The 15,575-nt window shown below is 33.5% G+C and overlaps 2 long non-coding RNA genes across 2 annotated transcripts; both read left to right on the forward strand.

The window, feature by feature from the left end:
• The first annotated feature begins 7,166 nt into the window (after positions 1-7,166).
• On the forward strand, positions 7,167-8,855 carry LOC110894453. The gene is made up of 3 exons (XR_002566325.2): positions 7,167-7,932; positions 8,193-8,296; positions 8,666-8,855. It is a non-coding gene; the product is annotated as an uncharacterized LOC110894453 (long non-coding RNA).
• A 4,797-nt stretch (positions 8,856-13,652) lies between these two features.
• LOC118484821 lies at positions 13,653-15,258 on the forward strand. The gene is made up of 2 exons (XR_004874577.1): positions 13,653-14,099; positions 14,207-15,258. It is a non-coding gene; the product is annotated as an uncharacterized LOC118484821 (long non-coding RNA).
• Positions 15,259-15,575: the final 317 nt, after the last annotated feature.

Consider the following 15,575-nt stretch of genomic DNA (forward strand, 5'->3'; position numbering starts at 1 on the left):
AAGGTTCTATTTATAGGCTAAGGGAATTAATGAGGAATCTCATTAATTACAGTTATGCCACCTTGCCTTTTTGATTAACTATCACTAAAATAACAATGTAAATCTTGTTTCCTTCAGTTTCTGTTACGGATTAGATTGACGGAGGCGATAGACAGATAATGCATTAACAGACTCCCCCTTGGATATTGCTGTAGTCAATCCGTAGTCAACTTGTAGCATCTTTTCTTTCTCTCTCTCTTTGAGTCTTCTTGAAGCTTTAACACGTCTTTAGCAACACAGACTCCCCCTTGCTTAAACAGAATCCCGGTGGATCTGTCTTCAGCTTCAGCTTCCCCTTTTGGTAAACTCTTCAGGCTCCCCCTTTCGTCAAGCTTCCGTGCTTTGGGATCGACACCTTGCTTTCCGGCTACAAGCTCTTCCAGAAATGATATCTGGCTCTATGTATGCTTTCATTTTCGTTGAGCTCGTCTTCAGACTCCCCCTTAGACTCAGCTCTTGGGATCGTAGTCTGGATCTTTCCTGTAATCCTCAAACATTCATAAGTAACAATATTTTCGAAATCATTAAACATGTTCTCTAATACACTCCCCTTGTCAACTAACTTCATAGTTTTGACAATATTAACAAACCGGATCGTAAACTATCTCTATTACAAAGATTTTAACAATCTACACATCCAAATCCCTCTCAGTTAATCATTCAAGTTCAAATTAATGACCTTGAAGATATTCACAAACTGTTTTTGAAGTTTTTCTAGAAATTTCAAGTTTCAAATTAATGAACTTGTTTTATTTTCAGAAACACAATCAGCTTACTTAGATTTTGAAACTCAGCAACTCAGACATCGGATGTCGAAAATAAAGCAAAAATCAAAATCTTTTTGTATTTTCTGAAAATATAAAGCAGTAAAGAAATATGTACAAACATATTTACAGATAATATTTTTGTTTGAGTATGCGTCAGAGCATCATATCAGTTTTTGACAAGTCATAAGTATCGTTGAGCTTAGATACACATTAAGAATTAAACAATTCACTTAGATTGTCGATATACTGATCCATTTAAATTTTCATACAAATTTCAATCTATTCAGGATACAGTTTACGTGTCTTAAGAACTTAATTCAATTCATGTGTCCCACCTCTTGAATATACTCCCGTATCCAGAATCCCAGATATTCAGTCTTACAGGTGAGTATACCACAGATGATATCTGTAAGGGGTTAGATGTGAAACCGTGAGAGCTCAGGTCAGAACTTCCGTTCAGCAGAGAGATGACGGCTTGACTTTTGGTGTGTCCCCTTTAGAGGATCTTTTAATTACAACAGCAGCGACTATCAATTTTATTGTTTCATCAGCTTGCTGAGGGCGATGCTATGTTTCAAGCATTTTGTAGAAAGTATTATTCGGGGACTAGGTCAGTACTTCCATACAGCAGAAGTCCCGGAATAATACCCCAGATATCACTGAGTATAAAGACATAGTATCTCAGAATATGGGACCTTTCAAACGAGATTTCAGGGGTTACCTATATATCCAAGTAGTGTTCCCCACGAAATAAGCAAGTATTTGAATTTAGGTTTATATCCCGAAAAAAGTTTACTAAGTGTATAAAAACCTATCGGCATATCATCAGTGAGACTGTTTAACGCTATTAATTCTTTACAATTCTTTAGCATACTGTAACTGTCTACTGATGTACTATCATTTCCTCTTTTTACGCAAAACTCAAATTTTTGAATTTTATCATGTTTTTGACTTTTTCAAATTTTCTAATGTTTTTGTATTTTCTGACAATATATCTCCCCCTAAAATGCAAAATCATTAAAGAAATTTGACAAACCGATACTGATAGCTTTGTCTCGCCATCCATTTTCTGCATCTCATGCTCTGTTTTGCAGAAAATATAACACTTTAAGCAGAAAATATAATGTACCCCCATGATTTACAACCCATTGATTTTGACAGTTAGAAAACCGTTCTTCAACCTGTGACAGTAATCATGCTTGTTCAGCCGTGAGGGTTTCGGCGTAGTCACTCAACACTTATTCAAAGCAAACTAACATCAAACATCACAATCATCAACCAAACAAACAAACAACAAACAAGCAAACAACAATCATCAAACACAATTCAAATTTATACAAAACAACAAACAAACTCCCTGTCTGACCAAAACCAGGGATCTTCAACCTCTTCATGTGCAACACTCTCACAATCTTCATCAGCATTTAGCACCTGCACATTTAAAATTTTATCAAATACTCAAACAATTTGACAAAAAAAAAAATCAATCAATAAAGATGCCGATTCATGCTTCGCGATAAAGAAAGCTCCGGCAATTCCAACCGCTTAATCAAACATGGTGTCCACCCAGGCCTCAGCAGCCTTAGGTGTAACCTTGATTCTAGCAACCTGAATTTTAAAGTTTTCAGCCTTGAGCGGTGGAAAATTTGCATCATAGGCAACCAAAACTGAATCCTCAGACGTTTTCACCTCAGAAGTTGAACTTATTGTTTCAGTTTTTGGTTTCCAAATTTGTTTCTGTTTCTCATCTTTTATCAAATCAACACGTTTCTTAACCGACCACACTTGACCTCCCAGAGTACCTCTTTTGTAAAAATTTGTTTCTTTCTGAACCTTTTGAGTTTGAACAACATTTTTAGGTTTCCAAATCTCCTGAGGTTTTGTCACACCAACCGATGTTCTCCGACTCCATGATGTTCTCATTTTAGATGTGTGAGAATGCCAACTCTGTCTTAAATCGAACCTGTTCGGGTTTGATTTCCAATTTTGATTTGAAGCAAACTTGTTTGTGTTAAACCTCCAAGTTTGTCTCGAATCAAATCTGGTTGACCTTGGTTTCTCATTCCCAGATTTCTGTTTTTCGACATCAACAGACTTTGATTTGGACACTTTCGTGCAACATGTCCAATTTGATCACATTTAAAACACACTTTCTTTGAAACATCCTTGGCCTGATGTTGTTTCTTTTTCATAGCCTCAAACTCTGCATTAGACTGTTGTCCAATTTTGAGTTTTTCCTCTTCTGTGAAGCTTTTTCCTTGAACAAAACTCATTTTTGTCTGAAAATTTGGCATTTCAGTTTTGTTTCGATTTTGTTTCTTCTTATAACCCAAACCAGCTTTCATGTTTTTCTTCTTAGAACCAGGTTTGTTATAAAAACCTTTGTAACCTTTACCAGCAAACTTCAACATTTCAGATTTCTCAATTTCAACCATCTTGAAAACTTTGTCAATTTTCTCTGAAATCACATTCTGAATCGGGAAAACAACATCTAAGAATAGTTTGTCCGATCCAATCATGGTATAAACCAATCCTTTTGAATCATCATTCAAATTCTTCTCGGATTTTGTGTCTTTCAGATATCCATCATAAAGATTTCCTTCATCTTCATCCTGTGATTCAGACTTACCTTTTGTAGACTCATCTTTCAAAACACTATCAACCACCTTACTCACCACCTCTGAATCATTAGTATCATCAGTTTTGGTGTAAATCACATCGATACTTTCAGGTAATTGGTCAGCTATGTTCAAACCCTTTGCCACCTTTTCCTCATCATAAAAAGTATAATTTTCTCTCAATGGTGGTGGTACCTGATGATATTCTGAACCAATACCCTTTTTAGAATTATTAGTATCTTTGTCATTTGGTGTGATATTGAAAATGCGTTCGAGAATGTACGAAGAGTTATGATAACTTTGAAGTTTTGTAACAATCTTTTCTTTTTCAGCCATGACTTGTTTAAGATTAGCAATTTCATCAACACGCTTGTTTAATTCAATTTGCTTTTCTTTAAACTGTCTTTCATACATTTCTTTGGTTGTTAAAGTTTCAGACAATCTTTGATCAAAACTTTTGACTTGGCTCTTCAAAGTATCATAAGCTTCTTGTACTCTCTGACTTGACCATTTTAAAGAATCATACTGTTTTTGTAACTCTAGAAACTTAGATTCTTTCTCTATGCAATCAACACATTTTGTGTCACATTTATCTTTTAAAACCTTATTTTCTTTTTCAAAATCATGACATTTCTGTGTTAATTTCTCAACTTTTAATTTTAAACTTTGCTCTGTGTAAATCCTTTCTTTACATTTCAATTTTAAAGCATTTTCAAGTTTATTCATTTCATTATCTTTTGTTTTTATTATTTCTTCTTTTTTCAGTACAGGCTTTGCATTTTTCAATGCAATTCCTGCACTTGTTTTCCTTTTCTACAACCAATTTAACATTTGATAATTCAGAAGATTTTATTACCTCAGTGATTGACACCTCGGCGTGCTCAGCTGCCTTTGTCTCCTGTATCTTCTCAACTTTTTCTTCCATCTCTTTCGGCTTCTGTTCTTCCTCAGCTTTTTGATTCTCTTCACCAGCAAGCTTTGCAACAGTCTTTACCTCTTCAATCATCTTCTTCAACTCTTCTTCTTTTCTCTTCTTCATCTCTACCACCTTCGGTAGACTTGCTTCAAAGACTTCTCTCAACTTGTTCATCAACTCTGGCAGATAGCTTTTATCAGAAAGCCTTTTTGTGTTGAAAGTACGCTCACTTGGAAACACATTGGTTACAGCATCAAAATCAACTTTTGACGGATCTACCACTGGATTACCCTGTGGATCCAAGTAACACTCCAACTCTTCATTCCATCTCTTGGCTCTTTGTGCTTCTTGAAATGGTTCATTCAATTTTCTAATCTTCCATCTCGCACTGTCTCTTCGCCACCAGGCATCATGATCATTATTTGCCATGTCTTGAAATTCTTGAAATACACTCGATCGACGTGAAATGATCCCGACACGAAAAAGTTCACTTTCGAGCCAAATATAACACTCGGGCGAAATCAGAATGATCGAAATCAAGGAATGCACTATGAGCGAAACAATCTTTGATACTTTGACTTCAAGTGAGTTGTCTAACCGGATTACACGTTGACCTTTTGACCACAGTTAATAAAAGCCAATCTCACTTGCAACCTTGCACTAACCCTTCACATGAGAATATGATTTTAATCAAATAAAGTGGCCGACAACCTTATCAACTACATATGAAATCCTTGAATCAAATCACGTGCAATAACACTCTTCAATTAAAGTAGCTGTCAATAACACTTCATGGATCTTGGGCCGAGAGCTTTGAACAATAATCACAATCACATGAGCTGACAGCACTTCACAAACATTGGACTATATATTTTTTTACAAAGCTGATTGGGTCAATTTTATGAACACTTGATTTGACCAAAGTTCTACCACAAGCTGACAACATTAAACCATTTCAATACTTGATTGGGCCGTGAACTCCACTAAGATGATTTGACCTCAAACTACTAATCCTAATAGCTGATTGGGCCAATGTATTAAACACTTAGTAAAATATGATCAAACCGATTCACTAGGCTGATGTATTCAAATCACATGCACATGGAATGGGCCGATTAAGATGGCTGACACAATTGACTTTAAATGTTGATTGATGTGTGCACTTTCAAACGAGAAATTTCAAAAGTGGACCCTCAAACGGAAACCCTTTCAAACGTGATGTCACTTCCAAACTGACTGCTTTCAAACGGAAGTCAGTTTTCAAATGTGAACTACTTTCAAACGATATTTTAAACGATAGTCATGTTTCAAACGGACAACTATGTTTTCAAACAATATCCTCAAACGGTCACACCCTCAAACGATCAAGTCAAACGATAGGACCACTTTCAAACGAACTGTGTCATTTTCAAACGGGCTCGATCCTTTCAAACGATAGTCCAAACGGAAGTAACCATTTCAAACGGAAGGTATCCAACTTCAAACGACAGAGGCCACTTTCAAACGATCAATACAAACGGAACCTAGATTTCAAACGGTCACTCGCTGTTCAAACGAAATCGGATCAAAAAATTTGAATTTCTCCTAATCCGCTTGGAATTAGGATCTGAAAATTGGTAAGGTTGTTAATCAGATGTTTACGCACCACATATCCAAAATTCAGCTGAAACGGACCGTGAAAACCTGTTCAATTTGGCGATTTTCAGAAAAAACGTGAAAAATATGAAATAGATGAAGAAATATATGAAATTTGGATCTGATTCTGATGAAATCCTGTGCGAAATCGTGTGATAGATCAGTGCAATCGAGCTCCTGCTCTGATACCACTTATTAGGACCGGCTTTGACTCCGAAACGATTGCGAAACGAACGTATAACGTGCGGAATCCGTACACGAACGCGACCGAACACACGAGATGTAATATAAACGTGATTCTATTGATAAATCTGAAAACGTATAGCACCTGAATCACAAACAATGAACTTTCTCTCTCTAGCTTCTCTCTCTAACCTCTAGCTCTCCAAGTTCCAAAAGTTCTAAATGAGAACCCTAAAGGTTCTATTTATAGGCTGAGGGAATTAATGAGGAATCTCATTAATTACAGTTATGCCACCTTGCCTTTTTGATTAACTGTCACTAAAATAACAATGTAAATCTTGTTTCCTTCAGTTTCTGTTACGGATTAGATTGACGGAGGCGATAGACAAATAATGCATTAACATTAATTGGCCTGTATATAGGTGACCTTTCTAAATAAAATAAAAGTATATAAACAAATTATATTATTAGACAGATAGATTACGGGTAAGTTGAATGTTAGAAATATAAAGTACCTAGACGGGCCTACGAACCGTGTAATAATTAAATTATAAAAATACATTGTATTTTGAACCTACTTTATTTCTAAGGAAACTTGGTTCAAACTATAGATATAAATATTCTCGTTCTAATGACATATTTATTATTTTCTAGAACGTCATATTTTAAAAGTTATACGCGCCAAATAAGTGAAGCAGTTAAATTAATTATAACATATAAATAATAAAATTTAAAATCAAACCTTTAATTCATGCATGAAATCTATAATAATATGTGTTATGGATGAATACGTAAGAAATATAATAATAAAATAATAAAAGTTAAAACTTATCAAATTCATGTATACGTGTACCCTAATTTCACAATCCACAATTTGAAGGAACCTTACATAATTCGTGTCCCACTTCCATTTGTTTACGTGTCCTCACAAAACGTAAACATTAAGTAAAATTCAAGTATATATATAGGATTTTGAAAAGCCATTTGAAATGCTCAGATCCTTCTTTCTTTCTCACTCGATCTATGTACCATATTTTTTCTAAATATTACACCCAAAGCGCTGCCCCGTTTTAAGTGTTTTAACTCCCGATCACCGCTACCCTTTCCGATTGATCTGAAGCCCATAACGCATGTCAGGGCATTGCTCGACTAAGTTTGTTGGGATTCTGTCTGGGGACATCGGGATAAGGTTGAATTAGGGGGACTATACTTACCACGAGTACATTATATATTTTTGTATAGCTTTGAAGTTATACCGAAAATTTATACCAGGAGATTTTCTAGTTGAACCCTAAAGTTATAAAGTGGGTCTATTCTCTTTTCTCACTATTTTATTGCCTTTTGCTTTATAATATAATTATATTAAAAAATGTCCCAAAATGATCCGTAAGTAAAAACCTGGACCCCTGAAACCCCAATCCATATCAAGAATCAAGAAAATCAGATATTTAGTCTTCTCGCGGGCCGCGTAAAGAAAAGGTGGGAGGTCACGCGGGCCGCGACAGCTTGTAAATCTCCGGGTATGCATGAAGGCCACGTGTCGTCACACGTGTCGCGACCACCGGTGACTCAGCAACCTCCGATCTGATCCACACATCCACGCGAGCCGCGTAAGGTTTGGCCGAAGGTTCACGCGGGCCGCGACAGGCTTGAATTTCACCTATAAATAGCCTAGCTCAGGAGCTCTCATTCTGTGTCGAAATCAAAACTCAAAAACGTATTCCCACTGCTCAAAATCACAAATTAGCATAACGGGGTGCTGCTACGATACCAGGTATGAACTCGATCGCTGCTACAATTTAATATCCGATTGATTGAAACTATCCGACAGGATGTTTAAGTACTATCCTTTGTCATTAATCGTGATTCCGACAGGATGTTTGAGTACCACCCGAACTCGGGGAATATTCTGTCATTCGTTGTGAATCCGATGGATGTTTAAGTGATTGCACTTTGTCATTTGTCGTGAGGGTTTTAATCTCGTGAGTTATCGTAAATGCTGTATTAGTTACTTACCGAGTTCGTGTGCACTAGGTTACAAGACTAATCTATAGGCTAAGCTCTGCCTGTATAAATCTGCAATATCAAGGCTAACCAGTAGGCTAAATTCTGCCCGTATAAATCTGCATGCTTATAAAGTGAGCCATTCTCTTTTTATCAAATTATTTCCAAAACTCTATTTATTTCAAAGTTATAATTACAGGGATTAAGTCTTTGTAATCACCAAGTTACAACCGGTATGTGGGTTTTGTATACATTACTTGATAACCGTCACCATTGGACAACGAGTTAGCCAAGGGGTGATATGACCATAGTCACAGACACCATTGGACTCTGAGGTTACCAATGGATGGTCGAGTGACAAATACTGTGGGTAGTTGGTTGATATATGGAAACATTGTAATCGCTCTTAATACTGTAAATTATAACTACGGGTCATTTTGTGCAAACTGAATGAACTCACTCAGTATTTCCTGCTGACAAAACCTTTTTAAAATGCATTTCAGGTAATTACAGTATATTGGAATAAGAGTTGGACACGGCACCAAAAAGGCTTACAGAAGTGGCTTCGTTTATTAATTAAATCAAATTAAGAAATATTGTTTTATGTAATTGGGTTATCCCTTATTAAAGCTACCTTTGTAAAACATGGATTTATCCCATCTATTTAATAAATAAAATCCGGTGTTTTCTAAACTCTGATATTTTTCCTAACTCACGGTCCTGATGAAATTTCCGCTGCAATATTTTTCAAAATAATCACCGGTACCACTTGGCTGTTCGCGGCTCCCGATTCCGTCCAGGGTGGGTAGGGGGTCGTGACAGATGGTGGTATCAGAGCCACTTGTTTAAGCCATTTAGGTGTTCTTTTAAAAGCCTAAAACTTAAACTTTATGTTAGGAAATTTATATTATGTTATTCTGGATAGATAAATCTTAATGTTCATATTATAATAATTGTGTTTTTAGTCCACAATATGAGTAACCAATATGATTAAATGTAACTATAGGCTACCCAGGAAAACATATTATATTTCTAGCATGTGCCTTATATTTTAACCAGGCAGACACTTCTCTATTTAGAATTACACTTTATGGTCTATAGTCTTATAGCATAGATTTATATTAACGTAAGTTATATATTATAAAACATAGCCCTATATTTATTTCATAAATTACATAGGGTCAAACATTTAATATTTTATTTTATAATATAAATATACCACCTCTTAATCAATGAATATGTATTACTAAATAAATTGAGCAAGTTGAGACGCCTATTGAAATAATTGGTTTAATAATATAACTGTATAGTAAATCACGAACAATAGTTATCTTTATAATGATTACATATTTTAAACGTGACATAACACTAAAGGTATAACCGATACTATTTTAATAATTATAAAATGATAACTAATTGTGTATACGTTTAAATTAATTGATTTTTCAATTATACAATTGTTTTCTAGAACTACATATTAAGAAATTTTATAAAATATACAGGTTTGATTTTGGTAATTAGTATGTTTGAACCAATATTTATAACCACCTGTATAAATTAATAATACAAATAATATTATAACTACAACATTCTTATAATTACGTAAGTATGTTACAAAGTTTGACATATTTTATAACTTTTAAGGTCACATTAAAATATCGTATAATAAAAATAGATTTGACCTATTTTCATATAAAAGTATGATATACATATGAAACCATGAAGTCATATAAATCATATTATGTTTTACAAATATACTATCTGTCTCAATAAAATATCCCTTAATTATATAAACATGAATAAAGTTAGTTATAAATATACTCATTTGATAGAGTCAATGGAGACAATAACATTATTGTCAAAACTCCATTTTTAAACAAAAGAAAATCATAACCATAATAACATCTATGCTTAAACAAAAGGGTTCGAATATTAATTTTACTAGTAACACTAGGATAGTATTTAGACTTGAACCTAAGAAAATGCCTTAGTATAAGCTTCGAGATAAGATAAGTACTTGTGTAAATAAAGTATGATAGGTTTTGGTATGCCTTTAGAATAATAACTAAAAAGTTGCAAGTATAAGTTATAGTACTACTTTGTTCTAGAATATGATCTGTCATGTGAAAACTAATTTGCTTAGTCTTTGTTGAAAGTCATAATGCACTTTCCAAATCATGATTTAAGAAAAATACTATTTATGGAAAATACAAATTTCTTCTCCGGTAAGACTGGGTATGGTGTAGCAGACTCTCCAGCTTGTCCGGATATAACGGGGTTACCTCTCCGGCCAGAACCGGGTAAGAAGATATATAATATGTCAAGCAAGTGACAAGGTTTCCCTAAATAGTATCACGACCTGATAATCTGATTTGTTTATGGAAATATGAATTTGTTAAATACATTAACCTTACTAAAGGTGTGTATATTACAGCATGTGAAATATATGATTATATAGATATGTATATCTATAAGGAAATCCAAAAACCATAAGGATTAATAATTTGGAATAAAGCACAAGCATATGTGTCAATAATAATTCTAGATTTCTTTATCAGGAATCTCTTGCATATATCTATAATTTCGATATCAAACATTATATTTCATTTGATCATCTACCTCGTCACTCGAGCGACAATATAAACAATGAAAACTCTATAAGTTGGAACGCCATCAAAAGTATAAGAATTTTCAAATGCGTCACCATAAACTATAAACGCAAATAAGAAGCATGTAAAGTTGTGATAGTGCACAAGAAAACACATGAAATTTAAATTATACGTCCACAGACGTCGAAGTATATCACACACGACTTTCAAGGCAAGACCTTTTGAAAATATGATTAGGCACAACAACAATGCATCCCAGTAGTGGGAGAACTACTGATAAAAAAGCGGCACTTTGCCACGTGATCCTACAAATAACATGAATCTCGCTAAGGTACGTTGGAACAATATTTCACAACCACCGGTGCACAGTCTAATCAGAGTCATAGTTATTAGCACTACAAAAGAAGTCATATACCTTTGCAAATCCCCTATTTCATTTCATTTCATTCAACATTCCTTAGTAATGTCACTTAACAACAATTATCACACGAAATTCCAGATAAAGTTCTTATATTCCTTTCGTTGCACTTCTGACTTCTGCCTATAATGAGTTGACTTTCGTGTTTCTACTTCTCCTAATGGTCATCATACCATGAGGATTCTTTCATAGTAGCGAATATTGATCTGTTACATTTCTTGGTAAATCCACACGTTACACATGCACTGTTCATTGTGCATATGGTTCGTTTAAATTATGAAAACCACTGGAGGGCTTCATTCTAATCTGTTGTTTTATCAAAACTCAAATATCATTCCGTTGTTCATTGCGCATATGGTTCGTTTAAATTATGAAGACCACTGGAGGGCTTCATTCTAATCTGTTGTATTATCAAAACTCAAATATCATTCCGCTTTTTGCACTGTGAACCGCATTATTGCAAAAACGATGACTCTTTGTTATCAAGTCAATTTATATATGGAAACTTACATAAGTAATTACCTAATTTATAACATAGTATTACTATATTTAAAATTCTTGTTAAAACCGTTGAAGTGAAGAATTTATATTTTTACGTATAAAATTATGTTTGAGATAGACTCTCATTTAAGTTTATTTTTAGTTATTTATTATTGGTAATTAATATTAGTTTTATTATTAGTAATAATATATTAATAGTGTTAGTATTATTTTAGGTACTAGGGTTATTGTCAGGGGCAGGTATTGGATAGCCTAGCCTTAGTTAGGCATGGACTGATCACCCATGCTTAAACAAGGCAGCACTAACCAATATCCAACCATGATAATGACTAGTTAATGTATATAAAAATATATATACTTTGTACTATAAGGAGAAGACATATTTTCATAAAACAATACCAAAAATTAGAGGGACGAATAAAATTATCTAAATAACTGTCTAAGTAGTCATGGACAAGACATTTTATAAGCAATTGTTCATCTTAATTAATATTCCACAACTATTAAATACTTATAGAAATATTATTTTATAATATATGTATTTTAATATATTAAAATATCAAATGTTATTTACTCAAGCCAATATTTAAGTATGTTTGATATTAAAATAAACATTTATTATTTTACTTTTATGATTTAAAATATCTTGTTATAAAATCTTATAGTTAAACATGCTTGATTTTAAAAATGATAATCGTGAGTTCTAGGATATTTGGATAAACATATTTATAAGACATATATCATTATTTTGTCGAAATTACCACCGGTTTTGATATTTTAAAACTATCTATATTAATTTATTATTTTACTTTATGATAACAAAAGGTATTTAATAAATTAAAATATCACCTATCTTTGATCGAACATTTTGATTAAAAATCGTCTTAATGCAATTATGTATTAACACAATAATACACTAACTCTATTATCTCTTCGTATATCCTTGCAATTCACTCATCTCAGCACATTGATTTTCTCATATCATAATTCAATATTTGACAAATCATTTTCATGCTTTTTCATTTTGAACCTGTCCATTTCTAAGTCTTCCTCAGGTGCCAATCAAAGTAAGCTTTTTTTGACAAAGAATTTTATTAATTCTAAAAATCCTTCACATTCATTTTAAATATCTATTGATCATATATCTTTTGGTTTAAACCTAGTCACTTTGGAAATTATATCATTTCATCTCATTCGTTTGTCATCGATTTCTTGAACTAATTCAGTCGAACCATTGAATCCTACTTATTGTACAACTCGTATTCACAAAATTTGATATTTTAATTCTGTGTCATCTACCTTAATATTGTTTTTATTGACTAAAATATGACATAAGTCTAAAAGAAATATCGTAACCCAAATCTCGAGGATGAGATTTAAAACAATGTGGGGAGGATGTAACATTCCTATTTTTATATAAGAATTATAGGTTTGGTTAAATTTATTAACCACTACTAACTAGTAACTAGTTTATTTTTAATATAAATATGCAACCCAAATAGTTTTAAACACTATTTTATATAGTTGGTTAAAATATAATATTAATTAATTGGCCTGTATATAGGTGACCTTTCTAAATAAAATAAAAGTATATAAACAAATTATATTATTAGACAGATAGATTACGGGTAAGTTGAATGTTAGAAATATAAAGTACCTAGACGGGCCTAGGAACCGTGTAATAATTAAATTATAAAAATACATTGTATTTTGAACCTACTCTATTTCTAAGGAAACTTGGTTCAAAATATAGATATAAATATTCTCGTTCTAATGACATATTTATTATTTTCTAGAACGTCGTATTTTAAAAGTTATACGCGCCAAATAAGTGAAGCAGTTAAATTAATTATAACATCTAAATAATAAAATTTAAAATCAAACCCTTAATTCATGCATGAAATCTATAATAATATGTGTTATGGATGAATACGTAAGAAATATAATAATAAAATAATAAAAGTTAAAACTTATCAAATTCATGTATACGTGTACCCTAATTCCACAATCCACAATTTGAAGGAACCTTACATAATTCGTGTCCCACTTCCATTTGTTTACGTGTCCTCACAAAACGTAAACATTAAGTAAAATTCAAGTATATATATAGGAAGTTGAAAAGCCATTTGAAATGCTCAGATCCTTCTTTCTTTCTCACTCGATCTATGTTCCATATTTTTTCTAAATATTACACCCAAAGCGCTGCCCCGTTTTAAGTGTTTTAACTCCCGATCACCGCTACCCTTTCTGATTGATCTGAAGCCCATAACGCATGTCAGGGCACTGCTCGACTAAGTTTGTTGGGATTCTGTCTCGGGACATAGTCACAGACACCATTGGACTCTGAGGTTACCAATGGATGGTCGAGTGACAAATACTGTGGGTAGTTGGTTGATATATGGAAACATTGTAATCGCTCTTAATACTGTAAATTATAACTACGGGTCATTTTGTGCAAACTGAATGAACTCACTCAGTATTTCCTACTGACAAAACCTTTTTAAAATGCATTTCAGGTAATTACAGTAGATTGGAATAAGAGTTGGACACGACACCAAAAAGGCTTACAGAAGTGGCTTGATTTATTAATTATATCAAATTAAGAAATATTGTTTTATGTAATTGGGTTATCCCTTATTGAAGCTACCTTTGTAAAACATGGATTTATCCCATCTATTTAATAAATAAAATCCGGTGTTTTCTAAACTCTGATATTTTTCCTAACTCACGGTCCTGATGAAATTTCCGCTACAATATTTTTCAAAATAATCACCGGTACCACTTGGCTGTTCGCGGCTCCCGATTCCGTCCAGGGTGGGTCGGGGGTCGTGACAATATGTATGTGTGAGCTAAGGTGTGCATGTGTATAGTTATGATTAGTTTTATGAATGCATGTAAGTATGTAGTTATGTATGCAGGTAGGTATATATGTAGGTAATGGTGTACGTATGTACGTGACTAGGTATGTATGTATGTAGTTATGTATGTATGTATGAATGTAAATACGTATGTGAAGACGTAATCGTGTATGTATGTAAGTAGATGCGTAGGTATGCCAGAAAAGGAATGTATGTATGTACGTAGTTATGTATGTATTGTATACGTGGTTTCAATACATTTAAGTGTTGACGTTATTAACAGTGTGCCTTGAGAATGAAATGTAATGCAGGTGCACTATTGAAGTTTCGCCAAGGATTAGACACCCGGATGGAATGATTAAATCTAAAAAAAATAACGGGATGGAAAGTATATGTGGATGGAACGTAACGAGACTACATGATTAAGAATCTTGTTTGTATATAATGTATGCTAATGTTGCGAATGTATGTGGTGGATGCAGGTTGTACGAATCACAGATTATCATCACAAGGAGTAGCGATCAAAGACCGAGTCACAAGATAGATTGTACGGGAATGCTTGAGTATGTAAATTGATAGACATAAGTCATGCTTTTATTTTGTAAATGAGTACGAAGGATGCATATATTGTAAAAGAGTTATTTTATAATGAACTTTCAAGTAAGTCAAAACGTTTATAATGAAAGAAATTTTATGGTACGTATTTCCGCTGCGTCTTTTCAGTTAAAACGTGTTAGGGCGTTACAACCGGTACCAAATTTGCTGAACCGAAAGATCTTAAGTACCAATTCGGTACCGACTTTTGGCGTTCCTGGTACCGGTTCACTACCGTGTTTTACCTTCATATACCGGTACCGAAACCGGTATTTTCGGTATCAGTACCGATTCTGTATCGGTTGGTACCGAGCTCATCCCTACCCCTGAAACTAAAAAGAGAAAAAATTAAAAGTTGAAGAAAATCAACGTAAAAAAGTTGTACGATACCGTTGTTCGTAAGGTAACCGTGATCAGGGATGAGCAAATGGTG

This window comes from Helianthus annuus, chromosome 12, assembly GCF_002127325.2.
Source record: "Helianthus annuus cultivar XRQ/B chromosome 12, HanXRQr2.0-SUNRISE, whole genome shotgun sequence".
Taxonomy (NCBI): domain Eukaryota; kingdom Viridiplantae; phylum Streptophyta; class Magnoliopsida; order Asterales; family Asteraceae; genus Helianthus; species Helianthus annuus.